Raw genomic sequence first — 17,209 nt, 5'->3', positions numbered from 1 at the left:
ATACATCCTCTCTTCATTGCCTTATGGTTCTCGTAATTCTGGAAAGAATTATACACTGCAGATTTTCTCTTCTCTTTTTTTTTAAATTTAAGAGGTAAAATTGACGATTAGCTAGCACCATCATTCTTCTATGTACGTCTCGTTGATACGTACAATGCTGAGTTTATAATATGAAAATAATATATTATAATAACAATTTACATATTATTTGTTTACTTAAAGGAGTAAAAGCGGAGGCCGATATGAGATTACAGGTAAATCGCGATCTAATTCAGAGATGAATTAATATTTATTTATGCGTGGAGTGATTTGGTACTCCTAAGTGACGTTGAGCTGAAAAAATTCCAGAGTGTAAACATCATGCCCCTTGACGGGATTCAAACCCGGATCCTTCGAAGTTCGACCAGGTGCGTTAGCCATTTAAATAATCGAGATTCACTCCGAGATGTTGGAACTCCGTTAAAAGTTACTCTCGTGGCATCTCTCTCAGTTTATTGGAATTGATTAAGCTGAAAATGCAAGCATCGAAGGGAGATTACCGTTATCACCATCCTTGACAGCCTTATTTTCACTATCTGTGGCCGTCTAAAATGCGATTTCTCGCCGAACCTAAGAGATAGTGAATACTAATACAAGAATGCAAGCCATATTTCCATTGTATTTGATGAATAACAGTGGCACCATTTTTTTACTTTTAAATGCCTGGCGGATATCACTCATCTCTCAGTAAATAGATTAAGCAAGGACGATACCGCCCCGAAACTTTTGAATCAGTTAATTAGCCCAATAATCCAACTTCTTCCTTCAGTCGAATGCCAGTAGCTTTGTCCTGGATATTAATTTAAATATATAGGCTCATTTTAAATATATTGTCTTGATCCTTTGGTTGAAGTTGACGGTTGAGATTTACGATCGATTAATTAACGGCACGATAGGTCAAATAAGGACTTATTAATATTGATTTTAAAGATCAATTTTAGAAAGAAAGTATTAGTTAACATCGTTTCATCAACGAATACCGGCAGTAAATTGATTAAATAATGTTTGACTGAGCTATTAATACATATAAATCAAATTATATGCATTTTTCGGCTAAAAATAATCTTTGGAAGAAGATATTAGACAGTAAGCTTTGATGTTTTCACTCGACCGATATTTATCTAACTCTAAATAAGTGCCTAATAAATTAAAAATAACTCAAAATATGTTTGAATCTTAATGAATAATCTAGTAATATGGTTGCTTTGGTATTTATTATGATTGCCTTGTTCTTTTTTAACCTTTGGCCGCAAAGAGATGAAGGCGATCACTATTTGTTATATAGCTGTTCATACGTAATTACTTCCAAGAAATATGAGCAGATGAGTTTGAAGCTATAAGAATCATTTTTTATCTGGAAAATTTGCTTTCTTTCCATTATATTGCTTAAGGCATATGAATTCTTAAATTATAATTTTTTGAACGCATCAATAATTAAGAATTATCCGTATTGAAACGGAATAAAATATATGGAACGGATCACCGTAAAACTGGATTACTATTTTTGCTCAATTAATTTAATCACCCTTCTGTTGGTATTGGCTACAACGTCATTCTGATAGCCCGAATGAGAATACATATCCGTGTATCAATGTTTGCTCTCAAGGGCAATTGCAACGTGCTGCTTTGTGTCCATGTGTGTGCAAACGTGCGGAGTTAGGTGGGGTGTATGATCAATCTTGGCTTTCAATTGTGGGAGGGGATTATTAAATACCCAATTTAAATAGTCAGTGTTACGATGACGATAATTGCTGGAGTTGAAAGCGCTCCAGGACAACTGGCTGGTAAATGTAGATGTGATTATTCGATATCCGCCAGTTTACAAAAAATTACTGTTAATTTTTTCAGGGCGTAAAATATTTAGGTATTCATAAAATTCTATGAAAAGTTTTGTGTCAAAGTATATTATATTGGGAACTATCGAAAAATGTAAAATTCATCTTTGGGAACTCTGTCCATAATCTATTGGTATAAAAAACCACGTGTACGAAACGTAATGACTTGTATGTAATCATCTTTCATATACGCCGAGTGCTTCCTTCTTTTTTTTCTATACGGTTGAATTTTTTATAAAAATATCCCATTAGAAAGGGTTTAATAAGGTTTTAATTTACTTCTTAGAATAAATTTCAGGAACTACTATAATATGAAATTATTTTTTTCCTTATTAGTGAATTTGGTCGTATATATTTCAGCAATAATATTAATTTTGATGCTTAGACACTCAATTAAATATGTTTTGGACTCGTATTAGGAGTAAATATATTCAGGTAAAAATAATTAAGCAAAGATAATATGAAGTTAAAGACAGCGGATGAAAAGTTATCAATGGTAACTTTACATGCGAAATGTCTTTGATGAAGAGGTAAATCTACTCTTTAGTTTTTCTGGAACTGAATTCAAGGACAGTGCTGCAGCATAAAGAATGTGTTGTCGAAGGTTATGGAATGGGACAATGAGTGGAAGCTGGGCGTCATATATTCTTGGTCGATGGTCAATTCCAGGTGGATTAGGCAGCGACGCCTCAAAAAGGGTGGATTCGGCCGGAATTTGGGAAAACACATTCATTACGTCGTGCCTGGCAAAACACGCATTCGAGATATTGCAATGCTACAAGCGGTAGTCGCCCAATTGTTATTATATATATATATATATTTATACATATATTTATATATATATAATATTGAGATAGGGCAATATAACATTTGGACGGCACAGTAAAACAAAAAATGAAATAGCACGTGAAAGGCCACACATATTTTCGAAAGAACATTCGGCCTTATTTCAGACCTTCTCCAGGTCAGACTGCTGAAGAAGGCCCCTATATATATATATATATATATATATATATATATATATATATATATATATATATATATATATATATATATATATAATGTTTGCCTAACATTATCCCCTCAATCACAGTCTTCAACATCCCGCTTCCGGACAATACCCCCTTCATCCACTTTTCCTGCCTCCATAGGATTGCTCCCAACAAACCCCTCTCTTCGCCCACCATACCAAATACTTCCTCGTTTGTTTTCTTCTCTGTCAATTTCACCTCCATTCTTCTCCACACCCACATTTCAAAAGCCTCCAGTCTACGTCTATCCTCCTGCTTCAATGACCACGTTTCCGCGCCGTACATAGCTACGCTTCATATTAAAGTTTTTACGAGTCTTTTCTTAACATCCTTACTCAACGTTCGTGTCATCAACTCCCTCCTCCTTGTGAAAGCCTCTTTGCCTAACGCAATTCTTCTCCTTACGTCCCTACTACATTGACCGTGTTGGTCCAAAACACTACCGAGATACGTATACTGTTCTACCTGCTCTATTTTTTGCCCTCCTAATCTAATGTTAAGCTTAGCCTTTTTCTTTCTAGAAAATCGCATAGCATTTGTTTTATTAATATTGATTTTCATCCCATACCTGTCGTACTGAATTTCCAATTCACTCAGCAATGCTTGCAAACCCTTGGCTGACTGACAAACAAAAGCTTGGTTATCAGGAAACCTAACTAATCATACGGCTTCCCCGCCCACTTTCATTCCTACCTCCAGCTCTTCCCACGCCTCTTTGATCATTTCCTCTGCATACAGGTTGAACATATATATATATATATATATATATATATATATATATATATATATATATATATATATATATATATGTGTGTGTGTGTGTGTGTGTGTGTTTGTACACACACTTTTATAAATGATTGTACCTGAAACCAAATTAGCAAAAGCTAATAACTTATTAAAAAGATAGTGATAACTGCTTTTAAAGATTTTAAAAGATTAATTCGAAACCGAAAGATACCTGTGGTTGGAACACGTTTTCGACCTTAAAAATCTGGAAATATGATGGTGATACATGATTCTGACAGAGAGAAAGATTAAGCTTAAGAGAAAGATACCACTTGTTGGGATTTTATCAGAGATATTTTGATGTAAATGTTACTTTAATTAGCAGGTTATTTTTGAATTCGCATTACTTTTTATGTGATAAAATAAATGTATTTGGGGCATTCCAATTGGTTCGATCAACTCTAGGCTATTTAGTGGTTAACTGTAGTTACCCAAGGAATAAACAAGTACGTTTTCATGGAAGTGGTATATACTCGTATCATAAACATCTTATGGTAATAGAATATAATGTAATATATTGAACAGTGAGATGAGACGGAGGTATGGAAATATGAATTAAGAAAGAATGTGTAACCCAAAAAATTTCATTGGGGATATAATAATTGTTTTATCGCCATGTACCACGCATGTAATATGATTTTTATTCTCCGTTTCACATAGTGAATCGTAAATCGAACAAATAAAAATATCCACAGTGGTTGCAAATTGTTCATTTATGATCCTTTCCTTTTATTTCTGAAATCTGTTGCTGCACCTGTGGTTGTCCATTTTATGTGAATTTTAGTTGTGAAACTTGGTCAAAGTGTCTGGCAAAGCTCTTAGCAATGTAAATGAGACGAGGTAAATGCTGTGGCAGTCACATGAATTATTCATGATCATCGTCGAAGTCATGGCTTCTCTTGTACTTAGTTTTATCCCATTGTTTTCCCATGTTGCATATATTATGGGAGTCCGTACAGATGACTTACATGCCAGTATGACAGATTAACATTGAAGAAATAATTCTTTAAGTAAGTTTGAGTTATTAAGATACTTAAATGGTAACTAACTCGTATATCATAGCAGATGCCCTGGTTTTAGATTAAATTGATATATTTCCATTTAATTAATCACAATTTTTCCGTTCATCGCTATATACAACTTGTAAGGCCAACCTAAAGGTTGGTTGGCTTCGTAGGTGAGCATCGCATCCCTAAGACCTGTGGCGTATGATATTTATTCATTCAGAGTAGATGAACCAAGCCCTTTTCCTGCGCATCGTACGGTTTTCAGTATGATTCCTGGATCTAGAAAATCGCAGATATCGAATTTAGCCGGGGGCCATTCGACCATTCCCAGCGTTAATTAACTCATCATTGCTTAAAATAGGGGTTCAGTGAAAATAGTAAATTTATTTTTATGAATAAGGGAAAAATAAATTCAAAAGAAGACATAAAAAAATTAATAAAATTGATAAATGAATTAGTTAATGTTAGGAAAGTTTGGAAGACTGCAAATTTCAATTCTGTTTTGAAAATTAAGGGTAGTGAAATATTCTATGATTTAATTTGACTGTTTTATAGCAATAGTCTCACTGGAAGATGTGGAGCTATTGGCTGTTAAAGAAATAATCTCAAGGAAGAAGATCCTAAGGCCAATAAAAATAATTACGAAGAACTCCTATACCGGTATTCCGGTCACACAGGTGACCATCAACGGGGAGAAAATCAAATAGGGCACTTGAACTAAGAAGAGGAATGTGCACAGGCACCGTCCAAAGTCAAGTGACTTTGGACGGTGCCTGTGCACATTCCTCTTCTTAGTTCAAGTGCCCTATTTGATTTTCTCCCCGTTGATGGTCACCTGTGTGACCGGAATACCGGTATAGGAGTTCTTCGTAATTATTTTTATTGGCCTTAGGATCTTCTTCCTTGAGATTAATAGTCTCACTGTCTAAGTCTCAACCTCAGAAGCCTCATAGATAGGAACATTCAATAGTTATATTCCTCTATTTAAATAGAACTCTCTTATGGTTAATAGAAAAACCTCAATTGTATGATCATAGGCATTATTAAACCATGGCTCGACATTGTAACCCTCCTGTTAAGAGGGAACATGGAAAGAAGGGGGATAAATAAATATAAGTAACTGACAGACAACCCTTCATTGATGCTCTTAACATGGTTACTGCCAATTTAATGGTTACATGGTTTTTGGGATGTGAAAATTTCATTGAGGTGGTGGGGTATTACACTTGAAATTTATTGATGGAATATTGCAAGCTGTCTACAATGTTTACCGAGTAACATTGGAAAACTAATCATTCCGTTCTATTGCTAGGTTGTTCATTGTAACACATTATGGAAATATCCACAGGGTCCTATTTCCTGCTTGCTCACATTTTATTAATTATTATGATACACCTCACACTTTATATATAAGAGTGTAAAAGAGAGGGTAGTTTTGAGAAAACGATGTAGAAGGGGGAAATATATAGGTATTTAGGATGAAGTTAAGTTATATAGAAAATATACTGGGCTAAAGAACGAGCTACTGTAATACCCATTTATTTTTGGGTTTAAGGTTATTTTACGTCCTGCTAGCCAGTGTTTACGAGTGCAGCAGTGTGTAAGGCCCAGGTGCATCGGAAAGCTACTGTAATTCAGTAAGCTGCTGCTGATATTAACAATAATAATAGTCTTTTTGTAAACTTTTAAATGTATAAATTTGAATTCATTTTTGTTGTGATCCAATGATTATATTCAGATCATATTGTTGGATATTGGGATATTCATTTTTCAGATGTTTTAATGCATTTTATGAGATGCTACGAGTGAATTCAAGCCGAGCGAACAGAGAGGCGAGAAGACGTTCCCGAATCAAACCCCTTAGCCGTACTACTCCCAGAATTTTTGAGCATAAACCTGAAAACACGCAAGCATTGCATATTCAGCACGTGTAAGCACGTCTCTTTGCCGTCAGACAGGTCGAGTGACGCTCGGCTTTTTTCGCATTGCGCTGTGCGTGAGGCATGAACTGCTCGAGTTATGCACGGAACGTGGTAAATTCAAATACCGTCCCTCGAAGGAGAAAAAAATCATGCAGTTCTGCGTGGCATTCCTCTCGCTCTGCGCCGGCCGATTCGTTTCTCATGGGAGAAAGGTGCTGAGGCGGATGGGGACGCGTCCGTGAGGTCAGGAGATTGGACGGTATTTTATTTTATTTTTTAACTTTTATTCCCGCTTCTGAAAATTTAACATCATTCTTATGATGGTATTAAGCGTTCCTAAGGCGAAAATTTTGGTAACTTGCACAGAATTCCAGTCCAGCTCATGCCAGAGAATCATTACAAGGATTCAGTGAGTGTTTGCGTACCGATGTGCTTAAAATGAGTAGATATTTAAACGCATCGTTTCCTTCCTGCCTCCGAATCATCTTTTTAAATACGTTGAAATTTACTTGTTACAGCGGCCATGGGACAGCCGTGAAGATTGACAACAATGAAGATACCCATTGATGTAATATCCTGAGGGCATTTTTGAAATTTCAATTTTTACATATTGACCTGTGCATTGAAGAGGCGTCATTAAGATTGGAAAACGTATTGCGTACAATATTCTTATGTATTTAAATGACTAGTTAAACATTTTAACACCTTGAAATTGTATTCTTCAATATCAGTGATACATCACCCAAATTTAACCCTTCATATTCACTTGAAGGCATGCTTGAATGAATTATAAAATAATAGTGAATTGATGATTAAACATTTGGCGAAATAAAATGGAAATTAAAACTTTTTTGTCATAAGTAGATACTATGCATATTTTATTCACAACATCATATAGTTGAAAATTCGAGTTCTGTTTTGAATTACATTTGGTCGATGTTAATCATGAATCCCTGACCCGAATGGGAGTAGCAGAGGCATCTCGAAGGTCACTGTCTGAGCATTCCACTACCAGTGCGTGGTGACTAAGTCGTCCTTAGGGGTGGAGAAAGGGGTTCATACTACCGTGGGATCCAGGGCATGTGCCAGTATTTGTGTTTGACGTAGCGTGAGTCCATGAGAAAAGGGACGAAGGGGTAAGGCAAAAGGCGATGGGAGGAATGGAATAGGGTGGTGAAGAGGCATGGGATTGAAGCCTGGAGTGAGAGAGGGTTAGGGATGAAAAGGAAGGAACAGGGGTAGTATAAACTGTAGTTCGCCGAGACAAAAACAGCCCCATAAAGTATGTCCACGCTGTAGATAATACGTTACAATCTCCCTTGGCCTTTACCGTACTCACTGCCGTGTCCGGGGTCTCAGTTATTGTTTACTTATCAATCACCTCCACAGTGGACATGGCGATAGTTTTCGAATTATGTGTGTCCGGAGAAAAAACGTCATCGCGTAGATGGGGTAACCCACCCGTAATCTCGACCGTATACGTCGTACCAGTTTCATATCGCATGTTGTGCCTAAAGGCGTAGAGAAAATGATTGTATACATGGGAAATAAATTCTGTCGGATCATGGGCGTATCTACTCCAGGAATGGGGGAGGCGATCGCCTGGCCTCAACCTTTTTTTGGCTGGGGCGTAGGAGATATGGGCTTCGGGTCGGCAAAAAAAAATGAGACGGAAAGAAAAAGAGAGTGAAGGGGAAGGAAAGGTGGCTGAAAGAGAAATTCTGATTCACAGAAGGTACTTAAGCTTGCCTCGCACAGATGCACAAGCCGTTTGACGGATATTTTTCACGAGAAGAGGCGAGCATCAATCCCTTGGGCCGTGTTTTAGGTTTTTCCGATATTTTATTGCTTCTCGTCACCGTTGCTCCTGTGTCACTCGCACAAATAAAGGGAAACGTAAAAATTCCTCTCTAACTTGTAAGGATGGTTGGAAAAGGGCTGTCTTAAAAGTCCTCTTTAATGTTCAATTTAAGGTTGCGATGATTTATTTCTCGTGATTATGGATAAAAGTGCGAAGGTGATGTGCGCCAAGAAGGAATACACAACTGTACATGAATGTGTATGGGTGTATGATCCGGAATACTCGTATTTTAACGCCAAAATATTGTCTTCTCAAAAGGATGCGAATGAGGTAGCGCTGGTGGATTGGTGAAGAACAATTTTTCACGAGGCATCCTTCAACGAGTTGGATTCTTCAGTCGAGATTCGAGGTATGGTGACACTTGGTTCCTTGCTCAATATTTTTTTTTCTTTTTCTCCAAATGAAAATTTTCCAAATTCAGTCGTTCGAGAGCACCTGTCGAGCGCCTATGAAAAAATAATAATCCCGAAGCTAAATCTCTAAGGGAGTTGGGCTACGACTCTTCGCAGGGTTAAAGGTTGGCGCAGAAAACGTCACTTCTAATCTCAAACGATAATATTCGAGAATAAAATACGGCAAGCTGAAATTTTCTGTATCTGAAAATAGCCTCAGTATTAGTCCGTGACTTCATAAGACTTACAACCCTAACAGTCTCTACTAAGCATTTGGTTGAAAAGCTTAGTAGAAAGAATTTTCGTTTGACTACTACTACTAATAACCACCTATACGTCGGTAACTATGGGTTAGCCATAATAAACAATGGTGTTTCTCAATACTGCTTCTCTAGAACTTCAAATTCCATTGAAAATACGTACTAGCAAAAGGGTGATCGAAATATCTCTTTGAAAGTGTACATCGATGGCCTTTTGTGAAATTTTATTTTCAAACCCCATTTTCGCCGGAATTTATGTTCTGCGTCGATCTTATCCAATTAGGAATCATTTCCCATTGAAACGCGGGAAATACGCCATGACAAAGTTAAGATCCAATGAAACCAGGAATCATCATCCTCTACATAGAATTAAATGGGGCTAAATTATTGCTTCCTTGAGTTTCGATATTCCATCTTAGGAGCAATGTAAGGAGGAAGGTTAATTCATCCAAATGTATTTAACGGAACGATGGAGGGGAATGGGATGTATCCGTTGGTCGCGATCCCTGAAAAAATCCATGCTCGTGGATTCGAATCCCGGCTAGACTCAAAGGTTGTGCAGCCTGCGATGTATTTTTCGTCAGTTTTTATCTTAGCTTTGGATAAAATATGACGTCAGTCTTGGGAGTACCTAAAAAAATCAGTCGCCGTTGTTTTTTGCGAAACAATGGGATATGAAAACGGATGATTTTTTCCGCTAAGTTTATAGAACTTGATTGATAAAGCGTGTCCGCCAAAGTGTCGAGGTCTCTTAAATCTATCTTTCTCTCAGATCGTCGAGCAAAAGGCACCGACTGGCCTGGAAGAGCGCTCACTACGGAAGGGTGGTAGTAGGCAGGAGGAGGAGGAGGAGAACGTTGAGGAGAGATGGAGGAGATGAGGGGTGGGCGAGTAGCGATGAATGACTTTAAGGGGTGGCCCCGGTGCGTGTTCGGCGGCTCGAACTCCTTCCCGGCTGTTCTCAACGACGCAAGCCCGGGATATATATTTCGAAATCCTGCACGGCCACCCGCGGGGTGTTGCCGTACTATCAGGAGGGGAAGGCCCGGTGGGATGGCAGAGGAAGGGAGCGGGAGCACTTGGGAATGGAGGGGAACACCGCCGGGGCTTTTGTTCCGTGCATTTGCATACTTAGGGGCGCCACGACTGCCCTGGTTCACATCCGCCATCACACACCGCGTTACACACCCACACACACATCCACACACACACACACTCGCATGTACAGATACGCTCACACACACACACACATGCAACTTCACAGTCCCGCTGAACTTCGCCGTTATTCTGTGCAATCTCATAAGATACGTGTTTCAAGTCGACTTCGTTTTTCCTCGGAGACTTCGGCAAGACCAGAAGATAAGAAGCGACTCCGACGGCGTGTTTATTTGAGATGGGAGGGGAAGTGAGGGTTAAGGAAAGTGGGGTGGAGGGATAAAATAAAACTTTCCACGGGAATTTTGGAAAATTTCCGCTCTGCATTCATGACACAGCATGGGAGCGTGTCAAAAGGTTAGGCCAATAGTCCGTAGCGAAAAAAAATGAAAAATCCATGCCGATGGTTTCTACATGGGCCCATTCTCCGCCCAGAATTGGCCGCGCACCGCCGGAAAGCTCTACGTGTTCGGGAATGAAATTTCCTCAAATGTGTATCGAGTCTGTTTAATAAACCTTCAATTATTTATCATGTGTAAAATTTCATTTTTGTTCCCGTATAATGAAATAGGAAGATGATTTCTGGATAGGTACGACAAACGCGTTGTTTATTAATAAGGGACCAGTAAGAGTTATAGCGGAACAATTTTGGTGATTCTCATTTCACCAACAAGTACCCACTAATTTATTCTAAGCAAATAATACGCTAAATTAAACTCATATTGCTGACCTCCACTATTAACGCCACCGCACGTGAAATAATGTTCGTTAGGGGTTTTTTCTGTCTTTTTTTCTCTGAGTAACACCTTTTTCCATTAGTTCCTGATAAGTCACATAAAAGTGTAAGAAAAAGGTACGATAATACTGCAGACTGGGGTATAAAAGACAAGCGTAGCATATCCGAAAATTTATACTTAAGGACATTTTACAGCAGATGACTGTAGGCAGGGGATATTTGTGGGTGAAATTAAGTTATTGAATGCATTAAAATTCGCCATTAAACATCAGGATTCAAACTTGGGCGTCTAAATTGCGTTAGGTGTTAGCGATACGATGTTTCTCTCTTCGAAAATACGCCATAATGAAAGATAACTTGGTCTGAACAATTGATTAGCAACACGCGAATTTGTTTACCGTTCGGTCAATTGTAATGCATTTTTGCAGAGCATATGCACTCTTTGCATTATTATATTTCTGCATAATTGTGAAGTTAGTGAATATGAATTAATGTAATTTCCCCCAAAGCAGGTGTGTTATTACACAGCTCACTTGGTCATTTGCGTCCATGAATAGCGCCGGAAGAGTTATGAGGGCAAATGCGTATGAAGGTCAGAGCGCATTAATATTTTGTGCTGCTTGTGAATTCCGGATTCCCATGGGATGGCATTATAGCTCCATTAAAAATATTCAAATTGACTCTATTTAAAGATGCGATAAAGAACTTGACGGTGTCTAGAGTGGCAAAATATATAAACAATTTAGGCTGCTGTAATATGCAGAAAACATAACCGTATAAACGTCTATTTCAATAGTTAATAAGGTTCATGTATACTTCCAAAGGAATTAAACACGTATCGCATACGTAGGACGTAACGATTGTGAATTAACCCTAAAACACTTTCCTCCCTTTGGAAAAAGGACTACTTGATAATGGGTTCATGAATTGCCAAAGAAAGAAGGATCGAGAAATATAAATGAAGAAATATTGCTTCATATAGCATTGGGATATCCTATCTCACGGCAGTTGGTTCATTTAATGCATTTCGCCTTCCGCCCCTCTCCGCAATAAAGGTAACAAATTCCATCTCCTCTTCGGAAATTGGAGTTTTCCAGACGAAAGTGGCCTTAGGTGCATGATGGGAAATGGTATAAATATTTAATAATGGATACAAGTAATGCACAGATATAAGGAGGAAATAGAGCAGGTTGTAATAAATAAATATTAGATTTTAAATTTTATGGTTCATATTTTCCGACGGGAGAGCACTTCAGGATGGTAGTGAAAATTAAGTTAATTGACCGAAAATTGAGTGCACCAACACTATATAGCAAGAGAGGTTGTAGCGCTAGACATATGTTACTAAATAATTAAACAATTATTTAGTAACATACGTCTAGCGCTTAATAATTGTTTAATTATTTAGTACAGCGATATTGATCAAGCCATTATAAGCTCTTCCATCCTTATAAACTCCAGTCTTCGTATTAAGCCTTCAAAGGAAGATTTTATCTTAGAATCGAGTGAGGATTTTCAATTTTTTTTTGTACTTCGAAAATTACTTTAAACTAAGTTTGGTGTAAGCATTCTCCCGTTTCCCTTGTAAAGTAAAGATGTATGACGAACGTAGGAAGTAAGTGGTCGCCCGTAAACTATCGGGTCCCTAAATTTAATGTCGCCACCATTGAAGGATATAGGTCTTTTTGAAATATTCGAAAGTTAGATGGAGGCTGTCACAATTTAATAAAACACCTTATAGTCTTTTGAAATAAGTACAAGGTCACTTGCAATGCGGGATATCATCACGGCTCCCGAGATATTTAGGTCATATTGGAAGTAAATTTCTAATTAAAAAAATAGATTGCTGCTCAACTTCATCGGCAAATTTCGCTCATGTTTTCTATGTCCTCTATGTCCATGTTGACAATTTTTTAAATACGTCACCAAAGACTCATATATCTGAGCACTGCATGTATAATGACTTCTTAGCTTCACGCCTGGTCACGACATGCAAATAACAGACACTGCTGGTTGCCTAGCGCTTCACTGTACTTCATTAGAGGCATCATGCGTAACATTCAGTGACTGGTGTTTGTTGACAACGGGTTGTTCCAGATGGCGTTGTGCCTAGCGCTAAGCTGCACACTAAACGGTATGCGAAGCTCGTTCGGGGTGAACGCAACCGAGTGGCATGCGATGGTCTTGAGTTGGGAATGAAGGTGTGGAGCTGATTAAGTCAGATTTGCAGATAATCAAGCAGTAGTTACCCAGGCAGGTAAGGGATTTATGTTATTGTGAAAGGCGTGACCAGCGTAAGAAATACGGGAAGCTCAATCAAAACAAAAAAAGAGTTTTAATTCGCATTCTCAATAATATGTATAAATGAAACGAAAGATGAAGTACAAAAGTTAACTTATAAGCGAATTTATAGCTAGATAAATAATACATCATTGAGAGTAGTAGCAAGAACGTTGAGTCATGGCGTAAAAAAATATTGGTGAAGACCACCAGGGAATTGTTCTTTGGACTTCATATTCGGTTAAACTCTATTTATACGGCAAAAACCAGGTTCCAAAATATTAAGGGAAGATAATAAGTTTAGATCAGTGACTTTTGAGTCGTATGTATAGAGAAAAATAGAGAAAATAATTTAGATAGAGTGGAAGACAATGAAAGAAGCTCTCAATATCTTTAGTGTAGGCAGAGAAGAAGTTGTGCGTTGGTTTTCGAAGATAGCGGAAAAAACTGGAGAGGAGATATTGCGATGTAGTGGAACTGGGCTGGATACGACGGAGCCTTATAGTCAGTGTTGAAGAAGAAAGAAATTCTGAATTTAAGCTATTAATTCAGGACATCTTTTATTCTCACATTCTTGCGTCATTGATTCTGTACGACCATTTAATAATATCCTTTCAGCTAAGAAATCGGTTAAAACTTAGGGTTACCCACTGATTACAGATATTCCTCTTAAATTATGCCTATTTATATTTCAGGAAACAAAATATAGGAGAATCACATTTAAACAGAGCTGTAAATGAGCTCATCTAAATTTACGGAAAAGAAACAATTTTATATGGTCGCCGACTTGTATTTTGCCAATGATATGACAGTTTAATTTTTCAATTTTATTTTCAATGTGGTGGTTTCATCTAAATATCTGGCCAGGAAATATGATATGAATATTATTTTGGACCGTGGAATGGGCCTCAAAAACATTTAGTTGGCATGCTTCAAGAGTGGAGTCATTATTGAATTTCGCGAATATAAATCAATCGCCTTCAAAATGATTATGATATTTTCTGTTAGACAAAACAATAAAGGTTGAACCATTAGTGTCCCTCGAATGCTATTAAAGTTGGTCTTGGACAATCAAAGATTAGCTGCTGAGCTGTCTTCGCGCCTCTCCTAATGCTTTATTTAAGGCGCTACTATGAATGTCTCACAGCTGACATTTTAGTATTTTGTAACTTTTTTTGATCCTATTGCGAGATATTTTTGTTCATTTTCACATTGAACAACCTTAAATAGATTACGATGAAATCAAATACGCTTTAACTGCTGTTTAAAGGCGATACTAGATTATGGCCGCACATCTGATGCTAATCGTACCACGAATATGAATTTTCGTACCTGTAAAAATAGCAAACACATTACTTTAATCTTCTTTCTTGTTTGAGTTTTAATTTAGTAATGAACATTCAGATTAATATCTAATTAGTGGCATTGCTGAACTCTTTATCGACAGAGTGCATTAATTAATGTAATTCATTCATACAAATGTAATTTATTATGTATCATCGTAATAATTTACGATGAAATTCATATGAGCTTCCGTTAACATCAGTCATATGCATCTTCAAATAATGGAAAATCTCTATTGTTGTCGCAGCTACTAATGAATTATAATCGGCAACTATTTTTGTGAAGAGAGAGTTGATAAATTGTGGGCAGTAAGGTTCAGGTTTTATTTCAACATAGCCCACCTAATTTATTATTATTTTTATCCCCTAGCATTTCCGTCCTTGGTGACCAGCAGTGCTTTCCAATTCAAGGTCAACATCTTGCATCGGGAATCATTTGGTGCTTTCTCTTTCAAATTCAAAATTATGATATCATTAATTATTTCTTAGGAAATTTCATATTCAACTCACCTCCAGTAGTTTAATAATATTTTCCAAGCATAGGTTTATATTATCGGATAAAGATGAGGGAATAAATTACTTGAAAATTGTTGGGAAATAATTTTTCAACTTTCAAAAAATCCAGTGCCGACGCGTAGTAAATCATTAAAAAATCGTTTACGTGGAAAAATTCATATTATTCAGTGAGGAAAAGAACGCCATAATTTAATCCTGGAGTTTCCATTAGTGCTGCTTTACCATAGAAATATGATTTAGAAATAACAACTGGTAATTTTCTATTATTTTACTAATTGTAAGCTGGTAAGCAGTTGGCAAAATATTGGAACTCATATATGACGTTAGAAATGGCAAAGATACAGGTACCTTAAATCGCGTAATTATTCCCCACACTCCGAATGAAGTTTAGCTTCATCTAAATTAAAAGTGAATTTTATGAAGCTATTTTTGAATTGACAAAATTACTTTTGTATTCACATAGAATGGAGATGGGGTTAAATGAAACTATTTTAAATAAATAAGTAAGTGTGAGTCGCATCCTACCAATATGTTTGAGGGGAGTGTCCAAAACCTAACCTTTCTCCCTCACGTTTTACATTAGGTATTACAACATGAACATTGACACATAAATATATTTTAAGTTTTTTATTAAGAAAAATAATAATCTGATTTTATTTCCGCAATGATACAAGGTCTCTCCCAAAACTAGTACGACTGAGTCAATTAAAAAAATTATCGCCAGAATTGATGCATTTACTCAAAAGTCTTCCCTGGCACCCTTGTGCGTCCACGCACCGCTGACAGCGGGTTTTCAACGCCTCTTAAGCTTCTTACAAGGCGGTGCCCGAACTTTGTCGAGAAACTCTGGGGAGATCCATGCGCAAAAATATCCTTCCGTTGTTCCGAAAGCAATCGCGGCACCAACTTCGCACACACCTTTCTCATGCCCATGTTTTTGCTCAAAAGTCGGCGTACATCAGTTTTAGGGATACCGTGTTCTTTAGAAACCATGCGATCTCTTAATCTGCGATCCCTGTCCAACAAAGTCTTCACTCTTGCAAGATGTTCGTCACTTTTGGAAGTCGAAGAGTGTCCTTAACATTTGGCGTGCTCAACAACCCATCTAACCAAAAAAAAAAACTTGTGCTACTCAAAAAAATCCGTTCTACCGATAACGTAACCACAATATGCAGCCTTGAGCATGTCACTAGTCTCTTTCCGGTTTGGTTAGGTTCACACAAAATGTGATGGCGTGTTTCCATAAACGGTTCATGACAAAGTGTAAAAAGGTCACGTTATAGAGGTTTCGCAACCGAACAATCCGCACTCCGCAAAGGCTGGGATCCATTTGCACCCGGGGATCGAGATGGTGTGGGAGTTAACGTACTGGCTTCCCACCCAGAGGGCCCGGGTTCAAATCCCGGCAGTGTTGAGTATTTTTCAGAGGTATCTCGATCCCTACTTGAGGTGCTTTGTGGAGGGCACTTTGAGTGTTGGATGGGACGTTAAGCTGCGGACCCCTTAGCGCCTTTCGTAAAGAGTAGGCTAATGGCGACGCCGGGTTTTCTCCACCCTTCATCCATTCCTGTCCATCCCCTATGGCGCAAATAACCTCAGATGTCGGTTGCCTCCCCTCAAAACTACTACTACTACTCCAACTGCAACCGGCCTCCAGCTTTTCTTTAGACTCCCCTCGATCGAACCCAGCCAGAGAAACCGTCGCCCGTCCGTCTATCCGGGAAATAATAAGTCCTACTACTTTTGGGACAGAACTATTACTTTTCTGTTGTAAATTAAGCTTATATAAGATTTTAAATCATCAATAATTGGTACTCATTAACTTTTTTGTGTGAGAATTGCACATGCTAAATTCGAGGCAGGTATTTTAATTTATTTATTTTATATTTCTTCCATATTATTATTTTACAAAGTGATTTCACCACCAAAAGGTTACGCATTTCTTCAATTATCACTCTCGGTAACAAGTATCCTCCCTGTGAGAGCATTTTAAAGTTCACTTGCGGTTTTAAATATTTTATTTTTTGTTTTTACGTGCATGTAGTT

General features: G+C 37.6%; 1 protein-coding gene across 2 annotated transcripts in view; it reads left to right on the top strand.

Moving 5' to 3' along the window:
- The window catches only part of LOC139697883 (protein turtle homolog A-like), a 602,691-nt gene that overhangs the window by 331,595 nt on the left and 253,887 nt on the right, over positions 1-17,209 (top strand). The gene's annotated exons all lie outside the window — the stretch shown is intronic.

Source organism: Hetaerina americana, unplaced genomic scaffold (assembly GCF_022747635.1).
Source record: "Hetaerina americana unplaced genomic scaffold, ioHetAmer1.1.p SCAF_8, whole genome shotgun sequence".
NCBI lineage: Eukaryota > Metazoa > Arthropoda > Insecta > Odonata > Calopterygidae > Hetaerina > Hetaerina americana.
The sequence above is the reverse complement of the archived record's forward strand: the minus strand, read 5'-3'. Positions and strand labels throughout refer to the sequence as shown.